This window comes from Lissotriton helveticus, chromosome 11 (assembly GCF_964261635.1).
Source record: "Lissotriton helveticus chromosome 11, aLisHel1.1, whole genome shotgun sequence".
NCBI lineage: Eukaryota > Metazoa > Chordata > Amphibia > Caudata > Salamandridae > Lissotriton > Lissotriton helveticus.
The window spans coordinates 177,367,101-177,385,403 of NC_136072.1; positions in this window are offsets into that span (position 1 = coordinate 177,367,101).

Below are 18,303 nucleotides of genomic sequence, written 5' to 3' on the forward strand. Positions count from 1 at the left end.
CCAATCATGGCAGCCGCTCTTTATCGTTATTTTGGGCGGGGTGGGTGGCGGAGCCGAGCTGTTTTGCAGCCATCATTGTGTGGAGTTCAGTTCATCTCACTAGTTTTGTATTTGTCATGAGGGGTTGTTCCTAATGTTTCTATTTTAGCGAGGTCAAAAAGAGATCCCATTAGTGGCCTACTGATTTTGCTCGATTCCTTTTCTTTTTTTTACACGATTTTTCGTTATCTGCAAAGACTAAACAGAGTATTGCGACTCTGTGTTTGTTTGTAAATAGAGAATGAACCAAAGAGAACTAATTCTAAAACAGTAAATACTTGGATAACAATCAATCAAATGGAGAGAGAAGCAGGCACGACGGATTACAACGGGGGCAAAGGCCTGCGTTAACTACCTTTCACTATCTGCAAAGAGAGAGTACTCCTAATAGAAATGAGGGGGGGGGCACCATTCAAAGCAGATCAGTGTGCATAAACACGAAAATGTTTTCACTTACCACGTACTTGACATTCGACAGCTTATGATATTTGCTATTAAAAAACCATTGAAATTCACTGAAAAAACCATAGGTTATAGACCATATATAGTTAGGAATTAGCATTTACAAAACCTTGAAAATTCACTGAAAAAACCATAGGTTATAGACCATATATAGTTAGGAATTAGCATTTAAAAAACCTTATTTTACTCACACAAAACCATTGAAATTCCATATATAGTTAGTTGCACTAACTATATATTGCGCACCCGCAATCCACTGCTGATCATGTCACATATTACATCATTCATGACATGGTCAGTGACATTACTGATGACATCACTGATGACATCTCAAATGACATCACTGATGACATCACTGATGACATCTCATTTGACATCAATGACCACATCACTGATGATATTATTCATGTGACAATACAATGCATCTCTTCACATTTTAATATAACCTCTGTTTCACCCAGTGTTAAAAACAGAGTATAATTTTTGAAACCATTGACACACCAATACTAGTTACTACATACGTACTCACTGATTCCTACGTCTACACACACATTCACTCATTCACCCATACAATCATTCATACATACAATCACTCATGTTTACAACACAATCATATGCACTCATACACCTATACAGACACTCACACTCTGCCACTCATCCATGGAGTTACTCACACACCTAGTCAGTCCTGTAAAGAATCAATCACACTTCCATTTTCTACTCTATACAGTTAAACATAGAGCACCTTACGTTTTCAACCATATACTAACACATACTTACTCTCTTATACAATCATTGATACAAGTACACATTGATCTGTACAGAGTCACACACCTCCCATCCAGCCACACACACACTCAGTCTCCCATGCAAATACTTGGGCAATCAATCAATAACCCATATAGTTACTCATATAGCTACTGATCAACACATGCAGCAGTTTACAGAACAACAGACATAATGATGCACAAATTAAGACAGTTTAGTCACTAACCCATGCACTCAGTGAGACACATTTAATCACTCACTCATACATTCAGTCATGCACCTACTAAATGCTTCGTCCAGACACTTATACATCCACTCATTCTTCAATATGTAAGACATATTTTAACTTTACAGAAACATAGTCACTGGATGTTGTCATCAGTGATGTCATCAGTGATGTCATTTGAGATGTCATCAGTGATGTCATCAGTGATGTCACTGACCATGTCATGAATGATGTAATATGTGACATGATCAGCAGTGGATTGCGGGTGCGCAATATATAGTTAGTGCAACTAACTATATATGGAATTTCAATGGTTTTGTGTGAGTAAAATAAGGTTTTTTAAATGCTAATTCCTAACTATATATGGTCTATAACCTATGGTTTTTTCAGTGAATTTTCAAGGTTTTGTAAATGCTAATTCCTAACTATATATGGTCTATAACCTATGGTTTTTTCAGTGAATATATATATATATATATATCCGCACATATATCCACAAGGAAGAAAGAGGCCACACCAGGGAAAAGCTTGGAGCGAGCTTTAATGAGGAGCACAGTGAAACATGGCGAATGCATTTCGGCTATTATGCCTTCTTCAGCGCCAGGGTTAGTAGTGGGAGCGCAGCCCAAATGCCTGATTTAAATATCTGCTGCGTCCTGGTAGGTGGATATCTGCTCCGCCCCTCTTTGTCATGAGCGCCAACGCCACCTTTGTGCTGCCCAGTGCATGGCAACTACAGTTCCCAGAATGCCACATTCCGTATTGTGAGGCGTTGCAGTGGCGGAGCAGTCTTTGGAAATCAAACCCCCAAGTTCCTTGGTGCGCCAAATCAAGCTCTCTCCTCCAGTCCCTGACTGCAGCAACCCCCAAGTCTCCGGAAAGAAATCGGCGGGGGCTAAGCAGAAAATCCGCTATGCCCAAAGTGCAGTCAATGACTACTACACCGCCCCATAATTCTCCGAACCTGAAGGTGGGCCAAGGATATCCAGGTGAGTGGGAACAAAGAAATCCGCCGAAGCAGGTGCCAGTAATCCCAGGCCAACTTGATGCTGCAGGGGCCTCTCGCGTAGTACTGGGGAACCACGCATCAATGTCCGCACATATCTCCACAAGGAAGAAAGAGGCCACACCAGGGAAAAGCTTGGAGCGAGCTTTAATGAGGAGCACAGTGAAACATGGCGAATGCATTTCGGCTATTATGCCTTCTTCAGCGCCAGGGTTAGTAGTGGGAGCGCAGCCCAAATGCCTGATTTAAATATCTGCTGCGTCCTGGTAGGTGGATATCTGCTCCGCCCCTCTTTGTCATGAGCGCCAACGCCACCTTTGTGCTGTGTTATATATATATATATATATGTCCAACAAATGCCTGAAAGGTTCAGAGTTGCTCTCGACACCAGATTAAACCAACCAGTTTTATTTACCAAGCAGGAAACTCACATCACCATTCCTGGGTAAACATGACTTGACCTGGTGCGTTTCTAGTATTCTCCTCTTTCTCAAAGGTCACTTGCAATATGCCTGTCTCGCAGGGAGTTGTGAATCAGCTGGATAGCAATTTATTTATATACTTTATATATTTTTAAAGTAAAATTGAGTCACTAAAAATAGTTAGCCAGTGGTTGAAGTGGGATGGCCCCAGCCCCATGATGTATGCTGTAATGGGCGGAAGCAAAATGTGAATGACTTAACAACAGACCAATGGATGAAGATACCTAGCTGAAAGCCCCCTTAAAATAAGTATATTAAACGTATAACCTTAGTAAAATCAAAAGGTCTTGGCTAACGGATGTATGACGTTACAACGCATACTTTTACATCGCATGCCTTTACAACGCGGTTTTTACATCGCATACCATTACAACGCATATTGCTTTTAGGCGCTGGATAGTGATTTATTTAATTTACTATTCCAACTCCAGTCCCCGTGGATAGTAGGGAAGGTGTTGGATAGTATATTAAATACATTCCCTATCCTAGAGCGCCCCCCAGCGCTATGCGTTGTAATGGTTTGCGTTGTAAAAGTTGCGTCGTAATGGTAGTGCGTTGTAAAAGTTTCGTTGTAATGGATGTTTCCCTGGCTAACACCAGACCTAAGAATGAGTAGTAATTAAAATATTTCACCTTGTGACACCTTCCTTGAGGAGGTGTAAGATTTTCCCATAGATGCCTTTCTATGAATGTTTGAAGATAGGGATTTGCATCAAACCTGATTGGTGGTTGCATGGGCATGTCCCGCCTTTGGAACCCCTCCTATTAACAAATTAACATAAAGCAGCATATAGCACAAATTTGCCTAACTTTAGAAAACTATCCAATGCAAATCCTGATTTGGGATGGATAGTGAATTACAGCTTAACACTTTGCTTCTATTTTCATTAAAAATGTAACTCAAACCAGGTGCAAAGCATTAGTAAATCTAGGCCTACAAGTCTTTCACTGTTAAGATTGGCTGGGATACCCTCACAGATGGGTGTAGGGTATTACTGAACCTACCTGCAAGGATGTGCCCGAAAATCCGTGGGATTCTGCTGTCCTCCACTTAAGAGGCATCCTTGGGGGAGTGCACTGTGAGCCACCGCTATGTGGCATCAAATGCAAAAACAACTAGGTGATGGATGAAATGCCTGAATTAATCTGAGCCATTGCCAATTGCTCGGGCTGCATCCCAATCCATCATTTTTCACACACCATGGAACCTCAGCTTGTACCCTGTCATATGCAAATCAGTCTTCACCATAGTCCTCAAGGGAACAGTCCAGCTCGAACTGCCAGGCCTGGTTCTCCCTGAACCAGAACACAAGCAACCTAGGACCAGTTTCGCCTTTGTTATAGGCCCTTCAGCCAGGTAAATCTTGGTTCCAGTGGCACAGTGAGCCTGGGAGTTTCGGTGTGACTTGATGGGCCATGCTGGAAGGATGGGAGGGAAGAGCCGGGCACAACCTCACTTCCACCTGATTAGGGTATGTCCTGTCCACACACAAATTGCTGCATACCCCCTGTAGTGAGCCTGGAGCCAGGGCAGGAAGGTGGGACATCTGTGCACATCAAAGGTACTTTTTTAATGTTGCAATTTTATATAGCGTGAACTTAACCCGAAGGTATTGGAGCACTTTACATGAGCACCAGTTATGTTACACAAGGACATATTCATATTTTGGTAGACGCAGGGAGATTAAGTGATTTGCCCAGAATCACAGGATGCTGAGCAGACGCCAAAGCTTGAACCCGGTTCCCCAGTCCAAAGTCAGCAGCTCTAACTGTAAGGCTTCGTCCTCTCCCCATCATCTTCTTTGAAGTCACCCCACTTCAAAGGCATCACTGGGTATAAATACTGAACCTCAGACACCACCACTTCAATACACTTCTGGAGCTGTGGATACTCATCAGGAAAAAAGGACTGTCACTCTGCTGACCTGCTGCTTGCTGCCCTCTAACCGGGATGAGAAGGACTGGACCTGCATCTCTTGACACCAGAGCCCAGAGTGACTGGGGCTACTTGGCTGGCCTGCTGATCTGAAGCCTCAGGGACATAACTAGCTTCTAACGACTGTGCATCCACACCTGGACTCTCTCATCTGTGAATCTTTCCTGCCAAGTGGTTCCACCACAGTCCTGAATACCTGGAAGTGGGCTTAAGGTGCTTATCAGCAGAACCAATGCATCTTCTCTGCTGGGCAGCGCATCCTCGAGCCAAACTGATGCCTCACTTCTGCATAGTGGCACAACCTCGAGCAGAACCAACACATCACTGATGATGCCTGGAATGGGCCCGGTGCAGAAGGTCCACATCACCCTCACATCTTTGGAACCAATGCATTACCGATGGCACAGCGCATCTCTGACCCACGTCCTCGCATCTCTTGTCGACAGCAGCTCGACAACGATATTGGCCTCCGCATGTCAACCTCACAGCTCCTTGGAACCGGTGCATCACCAGCTGTGTACCGCATCCTCAATGCCCAGACTACGCATTACAAGCCTTGTCAATGATGTCCTTGGCATCCACACAACAGGACCTTGCACATCAGCCTCGCAACATCTTGGAACCCACGCATAACTTCGACTGTGAAACATTTCTTCACTTCGGATCAACAGAACACTCCACAACCAGGATTTAAGGTACTTTGTTAAGTGGGCGTAACTGTGTCCATCTAGCCGGCTCATGCCCCGTTGCAGTCAATCTGAACTTGTGGATTTGTCCCTGACCAGTGTGACCAGATATCCCTTGTTGGCACTTTTTGGTGCTTTTTTACCTAAAAACTTTAAAATTCCATATCTCCGGTTTCCCTGATTGGATGTTTGTCGTTTTGGTTGTGTTTTATTTATTAAAGTATACTCTATTTCTCTAAACCTGTTGTGGGATCTTTTTTTGAGGTGTTTTCACTGTTTGAAGCAATGCACAAATACTTTACCCATTGCCTTCAAGTTAACCCTGACTGTTCTGTGCTAAGCTACCAGGGGGTGAGCAAAGGTTGATTTGTGGGCTGCTTGTGCCCTACCCTGACTAGGATAGTGGTTGCTGTTTGATTAGGGCTCACAACCACGTCAGCCAGTAACCCAATTTTTAGCAGGGCTGCTGGAAGAGTCGTATTTTCAGAATAAACTTTGCATTTATTAAATAACTGCCACCACCCATTAACTAAAATAGTGCATTTTTAATATTTAATCTATTGGATGCACAGCTGGATCCATTCTTACTATATATCAGAACATTAGAAAGCTGGGAGCTCCAATGAAGACAGCAACGTGACTTGGGGCTAAAATTGGCTGAGTAAGACTTTGGCTCCAACATTCCAATGTTTGTCTTTATTTTCCTCCCTTTTTAGGTCGAGCTTTCTAGACATCTTGTATATACTTTAGTATATACTGATGTGTATGTACTTTGTGGGCTCTGGAGATCAGCCCTAGGACTTGTCTGCTTCTGCTTAGGGACTTTTTTTCTGTTTAACTGCCTTTATTTAACTGTCTCTGTTGGACTTGGCCATTTTTGCAGGGTTATCCCTGAACTTTTTGCCTTCCTCCTATATTTTTTCTGACCTGTTGTTGGCTTTTTTATGACTCTGGGCACTTTACCACTGTTGATCAGTGCAAAAGTGCATATGCTCTCCCTACTGTAAATTAATGTATGTATTGATTAGTGGTTCCATGATTAAGTAAGTTCAAACGTCTTCATTCTGTCATCCACTCTCCGAACTGACAAGTTGTCCAACATTCCATGGTGAACTCTGGAGGAACATACCAAGTGAGTGGGAGAGGTGGGGGAGAGTGGGAGGTACCAATGGGAGAGAGAGAGAGGAAGGCAGCAGGGGGAAAGAGCCAGGGGAGAGAGGAGGAAGATTACAACAGTTTACTTGTCAGACCCTAGTACAGTGCACTGAGTGTGCCTAGGGCACGTAAATCCAAATTCTGCTAGTGGGCTTGCAGCACTGATTGTGCCACCCACAGAAGCGGCCTTGTAAAACATGTCTAAGGTCTGCCATTGCAGAGCCTGCATGCAGTCTGGTACTGTCATGCTGACTGGGCAAGTGCACCCACTTGCCAGTCCCTAAACCTTCCCTTGTCTTCATATTAGTCACCCCTCTGGTAGGCCCAAGGGCGGGGTGCATTGTAAGTTTGAGGTAGGACAAGCCCTGATGTGTGTGGCATGTCCTAGTTCTGAATTACAGCCATTTTCGTTTTTTATTGCAAGGCTACCCGTTCTCCATAGGCCAGAATGGGCTGCTGGATTGTTACGTGTTTATAATCCTATAGACTCAGAGAACATGGTAGAAATTCGAGTTTAGTATGCCTGGACTCAGAATAATAAAATACATCTTTTAGTAAAGGTTACTTTAATATTCTGTGTTTGCAAATACCACTTTTAGAATGTAGGTATTTGCTTGCCTAACCATTTGAGCCTGCCTCTGCGAGGTTGTGTATTCCCTGTCTGTGTTTGTGGGTGACCAGGGAGGGGAATTCCAGGAGACAGGCTGGGGCAGCCCGGTGGTGAATAGGGAGATATGCATCTAGATGGGAGGGAGGAGTTGCACCTGGGACCTGAATAGGGCTGGGCCTTCCCTCTACAATGCCGGCTCCGCCCCCTGTGGTGCGTCTGATGTTTCCGCCCTGCACACTAAAAGAAGAGGAGGAAGACTGTCAACAAAGTGCTCCAGGACTGTACTTGCCTTCCACAATGCAGGCCCCACCTCCTGTGGGGCGTCTGATGTGCCTGCCCTGTGCCGTGAAAGGGAAGGAGAAGTCTGGTAAACAGAGTGCTTCAGAACTGGCTTGAACTGGGCACAGGCCCCTCTCCCCTCAGAGAACAAAGGATTTAGGGGTATAAGTATTGGGACCCTGATCCCACGAAATTAGATCACTCCTGGAACTGACAAGACGAAACCTCTGCTGAGGAGAAGGAACCTGAAGAAACTGAGGAGAGACTATTCCCAAGCTGAACTGCTGCTTGGGAGATTGGCCTACAGTGGTTGCCTTGATGCCAAAGGGAGGACTTTTCTTTTCAACTTGTGCAAAGATCTCCAAGGGCTTGGAAGAGAGCTTGCCCCCTGACCGAAGTCCCAGGACCAGTGGACTTCACCAGCCTTTGTGAATTGCTGCTGGAAACAAGTGGCTACAGAGGCAGGGAGCTATGATCGACTCTCACTACCGGCCTGGTGTCCTGTAGGCACCACACCAAGCAATGTCCGCCTCGAACAATGCAAGCTCTGTGCTCACTGACTCCGTCCTGACGTCGTCAATGAGCCGTAGCCTGCACGTGACTGGAAGGACACCACGACGTGCACCGCCTCGCTATACCGAATCGAACTGGTCTGACCGACGCGGTCACTGTTGCTGACTTCGAGTCCTGTGATCACACCGGAGTTGGGCACCGCCTCGCACGCTTCGTGACGCACCGCCCGACTTTCACAGCTATCCAGACTGACCGTCGCCAGCTCCCGAACTCCGGCACTGTCGCCGCACCATAAAGCTGGATGCACCGCAACGAGCAACTTGGGCCTCGAACAACGCAAGCTCTGAGCTCCCCGACTCCGTCTCAAAATCGGCAACGAGCCATAGCCTGCACCGCGACTGGAAGGACACCGTGATCTGCAACGCTTTCTTTTTCTACACCGCGATGAACCCCAGGACCGGCTCGCACATCCGTGCCGGCCGCCTAAAGGAAAAGGTACTGTGACTGAGTCTGTCGACATTTGAGTGGGACAGGACCGCCGCGGTCCGCTGGATTTGTTTGACTCTGTGTTCTTTAGCAACGCTGTAGCCGGACAAGTCTACAGACTCACACAGAATCCTGAATTAAGCCTTTTTAACTTGAACTCTTGAAACTTAATAGTATTGTGGATTCTTTTTGTTGTTTATTGGTCTTGTGATAACCCTATATAAAGTATACTTTTTTTTTATATAGAACCTGTGTGGTGTCCATTTGTAGTGTTGTCACTGGGTTACTGTATGTGGTCACTACTGCCTAACTTACATCACCTCTGAAATAAGCCTTGACTGCTCGCGCCACGCCGCCTAGAGGGTGAGCAGGGGTTATTTTGAGAGAGTAATTCCCTTGCCCTGACTAGAGGAGAGGGTCCCTGCTTGTCACAAGTACCTACCTGTGCCAACCAGAGACCCCCAATTCTAACAGTCTTGATATAAAATGACCCGCAGAGGTCACTAAAATACCAGAATTGCTTTCTGCTGAGGCACTTTCTTTTAAAAAAATTCTGCCAACTTCCTCTATTTAACTTTCTTGATAGAAAAACGACCTGCAGAGGTCAGTAAAATACCAGAATCACTTTAGCATTCTCTAGATTCCTGTACATAGAACTTGTCTTCCCGAGCACCCGTAGACAACAAAACAAATTCAAATCTTGTATTTTTAGTGATATGACCACCGAAGGGCCAGCTTTTATCTTAAAAACAGAGTTTTGGACTATACCATTTCCCTCTGAAAGGCAATATTTCTCTTCATGTGTTCCCATACCTGGCGTGTCATGTAGTATGGTGCTTACTTTCCCTCCATGTTATAGAACAGTAGATGTTGCAGCACCCAGGCTAATGTACTGCGTAGCTAAATACATATACAGTCCCAAAGGCGAGACCACTTGCATTGCAAATACTTTTTCATATACAGCAGTCTAAACTCAGTGGGTGGAATGTTGTTCTAATAGCTGTTTAGTCCCTCTGCCTCAGGCTATAGTGGTTGTTAAAGATCCCCTCCCTTGTTATGGGCCCAAGTCATTGGTATAGTGCCTTTAAAACCAGTATAGCCTTTGGTAGAGGGCTATGTGGGTATATTGTGTAATTCTGCTGTAATAAATATACTCATTCTTTGAATCTACCTATCTACTAAATCGGTTTATTCATATAGAAAATATACGTAATTAAACTACTTAAATCTTAATAAAAACCAGCTCTAACAACCTTTGGACAAAGAGCAGTGCCCCCAAGCATAGGCTGTTAAAATTATGAACCGCTCACTAGATCTGACCTTGAAACATGTTTTATTAAAAACGGCGCAGATAAGTATATTCAGTCACAACAAAAAATGGTCATAACAAATGAAGAAATGAAAACAATTTGCCATGATTTAAATAATGGACACTGCAGCCACTCAAAAGCAGCTGGTGATGTGTTTCTTAGTGTTAACTTTAGTCGATGATTGTCGTTTTTGGAGCTGAGTCTGTATGCATTGGCTGAAATCTGTCCTGGATCACTATGACAGAACAGATATGTACTGAAAGCCCAGTGGAGCATAAGTGAGCATTATAATTTTGTATGTGAAGAAACCCCCCCTCCGGATGGCTCCAGGGAATTTAGACATTTGACATTGCAGAGTGAGCATTTTTGTGAAAACAGAGATATTAGCATATTTACCGCGAATCACAAGGCTCAATTCATTTCGTCAAAGGGTCTGTTTCTGAGAATTTGGTCAACATTGCGAAATAAGGAAAGGTGGCAAAGTTTGCAGAAGTAAGAAAAAAAAATATTTCCAGGATCAGTTTACTGCATTTGTTTTAGCAACGCTACAGATAGCCTCCTATGTGGCCCTCAAGCTCCCTCACATAAAATTTTGTACCGCACACTATGCCACATTGTGCCGCACAATATGACACAAACATGAAACAGGAAGACCAGCATTTTTGCTACTTTATTAATACCAGCAGGGCCGGTCCTAGAACTCCTGGGGCCCCGGGCGAAAGAGAAGATGTGAGGCCCCTCTAATTTGCATGTATCTTCCAGTCGCAACCGGCATGACTCGCGGGTGGAGGATCTCGCGGGAGTTCGGAAGGGGGGGGGAGAACAGGAAGCAGGCAGCCTCCCTCCCCTCCCCTAAGCCAATCATAATGCTGCAATGGCAGCGTTGTAATTGATCAGGACGCCGACCAGCCAGGCACTTCTGGGGAGGCCATTTTCCCCATGTAGGCTGCATTGCAGCCTGCATAGAGAATGGCCAAGTGCGCAAGACTGGTTTGGCCGAACAGTCAGCGCCCTTAGCAGTTGGCAAGGCAATCCAACCCCTCCCCTAAAACAGACCTGCCCACCCCCAACGAAACACTTCTGCTTTCTCGCAGTGTTAGAAGCAGAAACATAAAATGGTCGTTTTAGCATTTTGTGTTTCTGCTTTTGCGAGAAAGTAGTGGGGCGTCGCTCCTCCGCCCTAGTGAAGGAGCCGCCCTTGGTAATATCACAAGAAGTGACATCATAGAAAGTGACATCGCAGGACTATTGATCTTATTTGGCATCCCTTTAGAGACCTAACGTGGATATCAGTAACATGGACAAAAAGATAAATATACAAATGAAATAAGTCCATATATTTTAAAACTGTTAAATGGATTACATTTGTCTCATTAGATGGAAAAGCTAGGTGCAGGTCTCCCTAAGATGTATATTATTTACTCCTCGTTAACAGATTGTTTCCAGATGAGTGCATGATACAATTTCCAGTTCTGCCTCATAAAGGGGGGAGATACTGTTGAGGTAATGAGGGGCGGGATCATTCAAAATATAAAATTACACAAGAGAAAACCTCTAAGACCATGGATATAATTGCACATTTCAAAACGTTCCCTTATCTTTCTGTGCCATTATTGTGCTACCTTAGGATGCCATTACGTAATTTGTTTTAAAGTAAGTCCTCTCAGCAGAATCCCACACTCCCATGCTAAGAGACGTAGGACAATCTTTTTTGTGTGTGTGCTCTTTACTCACCAGAATTATGTTAAGTGCAAAAACACAACACATATAGTACAAAATTACAAGACACCATTGCAAACAAATAAAGATTTTACATAAGCAAAAACAGTCTTAGAACAACCGAGACCACTGCTAAATCATACATTGACTTGAAGGTATGCTACAGATTCAAGGGGTTGTCAAATCAACGCTTTTGATTTGGTGTTAGAACTGTAGGAAGTAGATGTGGCCAGATTTAGCACTGGTGGAGCTCTGTGCGACAATGTTGGTGCCCCCAATGACTTGCTCTGCCACCGATTCCCTCACTACCACCCTTTAACAGTGCCCCTCAAGTCTCCATAACTACACTCTCTCTCAGGTGCATTTAATTTGATAAACAGCACCACTGATACCAATTTAGAGTGTCAGAGAACTTTATATCACACATTACACAGAGATAATCAATAATACGTGTGGAAATCACAATAGGTAATTTTACATAAGACAAAGGACTAGGAGTCACATGACAATCGTACTAGTAGGCAGTATAGTTTAATAATGATTGATCTGGAGAAACACAAACTCTGAATTTAGGACGTAATACCATGGTTGGAAGTTCTCTTTAATAACCAGAATTGATTTCTGTTCAAGTGAACCCTTTTCGCAACATTATGTTAATCAAAGACTGGGGAAAAAACCATAACGATGTAAATTATACCTTGCAGTTGGCATGCATCTCTTAGATCACAGTTAATAGCTCATTGTTCTATGTTAGGATTTTGACTTATAAACTGCAAGTACCAATAGGATCTCTCTGACAAAAGCAGTAATCCACTGGCCTATTTACATTATGTGGACTTGGTGATCTGCATGGGGCATGTTCTTTGCAGCGAGCACATTAACCCTCTGCGCTACCTTTCCATGAGTCAAAACTTCCACTTGACAAACCTCCATTTCTCTCTAGGAAGAACATTGATCACCGGAGTTTCATGACATTTTTATTGTTGCCGAAAATTCCTGGAGGCCAGGAAGGAGGCAGCAAGTGCTTTTAGAAACATAATATACTCACAAACATGACCCAAAGTCAGCGCTCAATGCGATCTCACCGTTTGCACCGCCCTAGAGTCTCCCTCCTCAAGGGTCATGTGACCTCAATGACAGAGTCACTGTTGCTCTAGGGTGTGCTGCTTCGTAGGCCTGCCCAAAAGACTTGCGGTGGGCTTCAATAGGGATTGTGGTAGGCAGGCCTTCAAGGTTAACCCACACTTGCCACTGCTAGGGTTCACCTTCCGATGCTAAGACACCAGGGCTTCTAAGGTCTTGCGGGTCCTTCCAAGGTCTAGCATGGAAATATGCTCCTTCAGGGAGAATGGTCTGGTGGACTGGTCATGAAGGCTGAACCTGGCTCCCCAGTTCCAAATTCGGCAGCTCTGACCATAGTGCCACATCCTCTCCCCACTGAACACCATACTACCCCACTGAGAGAAACTCGCACTGCCTTCAACTACAACCCAGTTGCGCCCCGCTAAACTCCTGGGGGGACTCAATTCAAATTAGGCACTAGACAAGAGCAATATGCTGCCTAAAAAAAAGTGACAACATGCTGGAAATAGCACACACTCATAAGGAATGTAAGATTAATTAAAGCATGTGAAATGTAAGCAGGAACAACATGGTTACCTTAATGCTTTTGCACTTATTCAGAAATGAATGAGTGCTTTTGCATGAAAAGTTAAGGCCATGACTACAGGGCCGGAACGGACCTGCTTCAATGCCCATTGAATATATCCTTACAAAACAAAAGCAATATGGTTTAAAAAGACCACATTTGTGAATACAGAGCAGTGGTATGCACTTTATTTTCCAGTCCGCCCATCAAGCAGGTATTGCAGTACATCCAGAAATGGTGCACTTCCCCACCCGGGGAAAACAAAGCTGTTTAGAGAAAGACAAGAAAACAAAAGTAGCGCTTCACTGGTAAACTCTGTGTAGAGGCACTAATGTGTTTTGGCTGTGAATAAAATCAACCTGGCCCCTTTTCGACCCACTCTGTCTTGCTTTAGTTATTTTTTTACATTTTGAATTTCTTATTTCTCTCTTTCCCAAGGCTGCACTTTGGAAGTGAAAAATGTCACAAAAAAGATGACCTTTCCAGCAAAAAAGTTTTTCTTTTTTGTATTCATTTCACAGGGGAACAAATAAAGGAAAGGAAAAGAAAGAGGGAGTAGTGGCTACTGGGAAGGGGGCCCCCACACCTTGACCTTGCAGATTTCTACAGTGCTTAGAGGCCCAGGGAAAGGGGGCCCCACACCTGGACCTTGCTGCTTGCTCTAGTGCTTCGAGGCCCAGGGAAAGGGTCCCCCTCCCCTGGGCCTTCGAAGCAGTAACAATGCCTTTCTTAAAACACTGCCCCAGCACCAGTTGATCTGGCTGCTCCCTCCTCCCCTCACCCACTGCTCCTTACCTGTGTCCGGCTGGTCCTGGAAACAAAGGGGCCTTCTGTCACCTAGCAACAAAATGCAGACAGGGAATGGCGGTACTTAAGAGAGGTGTTGCCTCGCCCTGACACTCTGAGCCCTAATTGCTGGCCCTGCCGCTTTGACTTCCCCACTCTGTTTGTCCCTCCCCCCCCCCACCCCTGCACCCCCAGGAATGCCACCATGTGGTTGACACCAGACATCTCTGATGTATATTCTAATTGTGTGGGGAGGGGGCCCTGGTGGAGCAGGGGGGCAATCTGTTAAAGTAATTTATTTCACAGTGAAGGGGGAGGCCCCCTGCGGGGGCCCCCTGCCTCTCACCTGAGCGCGAGGCCCTGGGCGGCTGCCCATACTGCCCATGCCTAGCGCCGGCCCTGAATACCAGACACAAATATATATCTCAAAAGAAACAGGTCTGCTGCGATTATTTTAAGCAAGGTCTTTTTGAGCTTTCTAGACTAGAGATATTCTACGTAGTTAGCATAAAATAAGACGCTTCCTATTGTGCTGTCGAGGCTGCCCAGAGGTTATACTCTTTTTGTCGCAGACACGCCAATTGAAAGATCATTTTTGCATTTGACTAGCTGAAAATGGCACAGAAGTGCTCCCCGTGGCGCTCCTGCACAAAAGTGCCCGGATGAGCCCATTTTCTGCTGTGAAGCCCAGAAGGCACACTCTCCGAAGCATGGCGCGTTATGAATCGCATCTCCCTTTTATGCGGCACCCGTGGCCGCCGTTGGAAAGTGAAAAGACAGCATATTTAATGCCATAATTCAAAGCACTCTAGACAGCGATGGTTCTCTTGATGCATTGTTTGTTCTGGCTGGTCGCATCCCCGGCAATTTTATGTTTCATTTTAATGACGACTAATTGCTCTGTTGGAAAATTATTGCAAAATGCAAATGGCCCAGGGCAATGAAGTGAACTGGCAAGGATGGTCATGTTGGCAGTTTCCAAACAACTGAATAATGAAAAGCTGACAGGGCAAAGGCGCTCTTTCCATCAGATGCCCAGTCAGGGTTGTAATCCGCATACAGTCAGGGCAATGCTTAGTCATTGTTGTTTAACACATGCAGGGATGTGAGCATCAGCACTGGGTGGACTGGATGGGGGGGGAGTTAGGCGGGTGCCTTTTAATAGTAGCTATGCATTCGACATGGAATAACTTCATGCATGCAATAAAATGAAAAAATGCACCCTCCATAGTCAACCTTAGAATGAGATATGGGGCCAGATGTACGACCCTAAATTGCGGCCGCAAACAGGCAGTTTTATGTAAAAACCTCATTTTGCGAATCAGTAAATTTAGCAGATTCCCAAAATGAGGTATGTGATTCGCTATTAGGAAGGGGCGTGCCAAGGGCGTCCCTTCCTAATAGCGACTCACATTTGTATGTATGAATGTTTTACAATTGCGGTCGCAAAACACTTGCAATTTACCACCTTCTTCAAGTAGGTGGTAAACCATTCGCAATCAGGAAGGGGTCCCCAGGGGACCTCTTCACCTTTGTGAATGAGTAAAAAAATATTTTTTTAAGGCAGGCAGTGGTCCCTGGGACCACTGTCTGCCCTCAAAAAATTAAACTCAAAAGTTTCATTTTTCTTTCTTTTAAATGCATTTTGTTTTCCTTTAGGGAAAACGGGCTGCATTAAAAGAAAATAACTGCTTTTTTTAAAAGCAGTCACAGACATGGTGGTACGCTGACCCCAGCAGGCCACCATCCCTGTGAGTGCTAGCCATTCCTAATAGGTTCGCAAATTGCGAATGCCTTATTAAAATGAATGAGGCATGCAATTTGTGACCACATTAAGAGCACTTTTCAAACGAGACAACAGCGCCGTGAGGGGAACGGCTTGGCAGACATACCTGGGGTAGCCATAACTCCGCCGTGAGGGGAACGGCTCGACCTTCAGCACCGCAGCCGCATCGCCAACATCACCGCCGTGAGGGCAGGGAACTCCATCCCCCAGGTGCCCCGGCGGTGGTGACGCCAGCAGAGCGCCCTGAGGCGCGTTAAAGGATTGGAGCGCCGAGCGCTCAGTGGGAGCACTTTTCAAACGAGACAACAGCGCCGTGAGGGGAACGGCTTGGCAGACATACCTGGGGTAGCCATAACTCCGCCGTGAGGGGAATGGCTTGACCTTCAGCACCGCAGCCGCATCGCCAACATCACTGCCGTGAGGGCAGGGAACTCCATCCCCCAGGTTCCCCGGCGGTGGTGACGCCAGCAGAGCGCCCGGAGGCGCGTTAAAGGAGTGGAACGCCTCTCGCCCCGCGAGTCGCGCGCGGGAGCGCCCGGGCCAAGGGCAGGCCCGTTTAAGCCCGTTCAAGACCGGCAGAGGCCGGGACGGGCCACCCCACTAACATCCCCAAAAACTTTGTTTCGTGAGTACTTTGGATTTAATTTCTTTTAACTTATTTTAAATTCCCACTTCTGACTGGCTTATGAACAATGCCAACAAAGGAGGTTAAAGGGAAAACTGACACTGTTGCATTCACTGGAGCAATGGACCAATTCATTAAAAAGATGAACTCTGTTGTTGATGAAAGTATTGTCATCATGGAGAGACGGGTTTCCCAGGAACTGGCCATTGCAAAACGATCTTCACTAGGCCAAATAGCCAACGCACAAAATCCTGTTTCCTTGGGCAGAGTTTTACCTAATGGGGGAGTTAATGTTTCACCTATTTTAGAAATAATCCCATTGCAGGAAATTAATAGTGATGCACTACATGTTACAGATGGGAACTCCTCTACTGTTTCAGAATCACTCTTACTTTCACCAAACAAACTACCCAATGTCCCCAATGTTGCCAAGGTGCATAATACCAGACAACAGAAAGGAGCTAATACAGGGACTATTCCCAAGGTGAAACCGGGCCCACCGATTAAACATGGTGGCAGGAAAAAAAAAAAGGGTTCTAAAAATATTACAACATGCCCTGGCATCGTGGAAATACCTATTATCAGTGATAGCACAAACACGGAGCATGATGCATTAGACCATGGGGACACGATACAACGACAGGGGGCCACTTAACCAAAGGGGTTACGGAAGGGATTGTGAACATTGAGTCAAACATTATTTTTGACACACTAAAACTCTTATTACGTCCACTTGAGGAGAGGTTGAGCAAGGTAGAGACCTATCTAAAACGGATTGAGAGGGACATCAAGGGAATCGCTGAATCCTCCCTAAAAAATGTCAACCCTAGTGCACCTCATACACTACCGAAGGCCAAGGTCACTAAAACTGCAGAGGCACCAGCGGCACCGAAGGACCCACTGGTACGGAAAATTACTGAGGGGATTCCTGAGGTAACCAAAGAAAAGGATGTAATGGAACCCAAAATAAGCAAGCCAAATAAAAATAGTGTACCACAGGATAGTAATGGTAAAAATCATAGTGCAGAAAACACTACAAAGATCATTAATCTCCCCCCAGAGGTTTGCCCATTTGTGGTTATTCTGGCTGGTGTGCCGGAATTGGGCAAACATGAGGTAGAAACCTCTGCAACCCTATGGAACAGGGTTGTTCAATGGTTGGATATAAATAGACCACTACCCCCGCATATGATGAGCAGAATTCTTACCATCAGGCGAGTACCTTGGGTGGGCCATTTGGCAAAAAATATAAACGGGGATTGTATATTAATTAATTTTGACAATCCTAGAGTAGTGAAACATATTTGCAACTGGAGGTACCCTAGTTTAGGCACCACTATTCGTCCTTTTCAATTGACCTATTTCTACCCACCAGGCCACTTTTCATCTAGGGCAGATGGTTGGACAATGGTGCAACGAAATGGGAGGGGGCCACGAGGTGGAGGCTGGTTAATGCTGCCTCTACATTAGATTATTATATTTCCACCAACAATCGTTTCAATTGCTTAGATGCAGTTGATTGACTGCAAGACACCCTTCCCCCTCTTCCCTCACTGTCACCACGTCAAGAGACTGTAGAACAGGTACTCGAATATCATAGAGTACCCAATTTAAAAGTGGTAGGAATCAGGGACATTAATGGAGTAGTACGTCCTAGTACAAACCAGGCAGTTGAACAAATGTGGATCACTGACACTACAGATCAGCCCCAAAGTGACGGTACAGTAGATGAGGTTATAGTCTCAAAGACAGGAACAGCCTGTACAAACCCACTGGTAGTG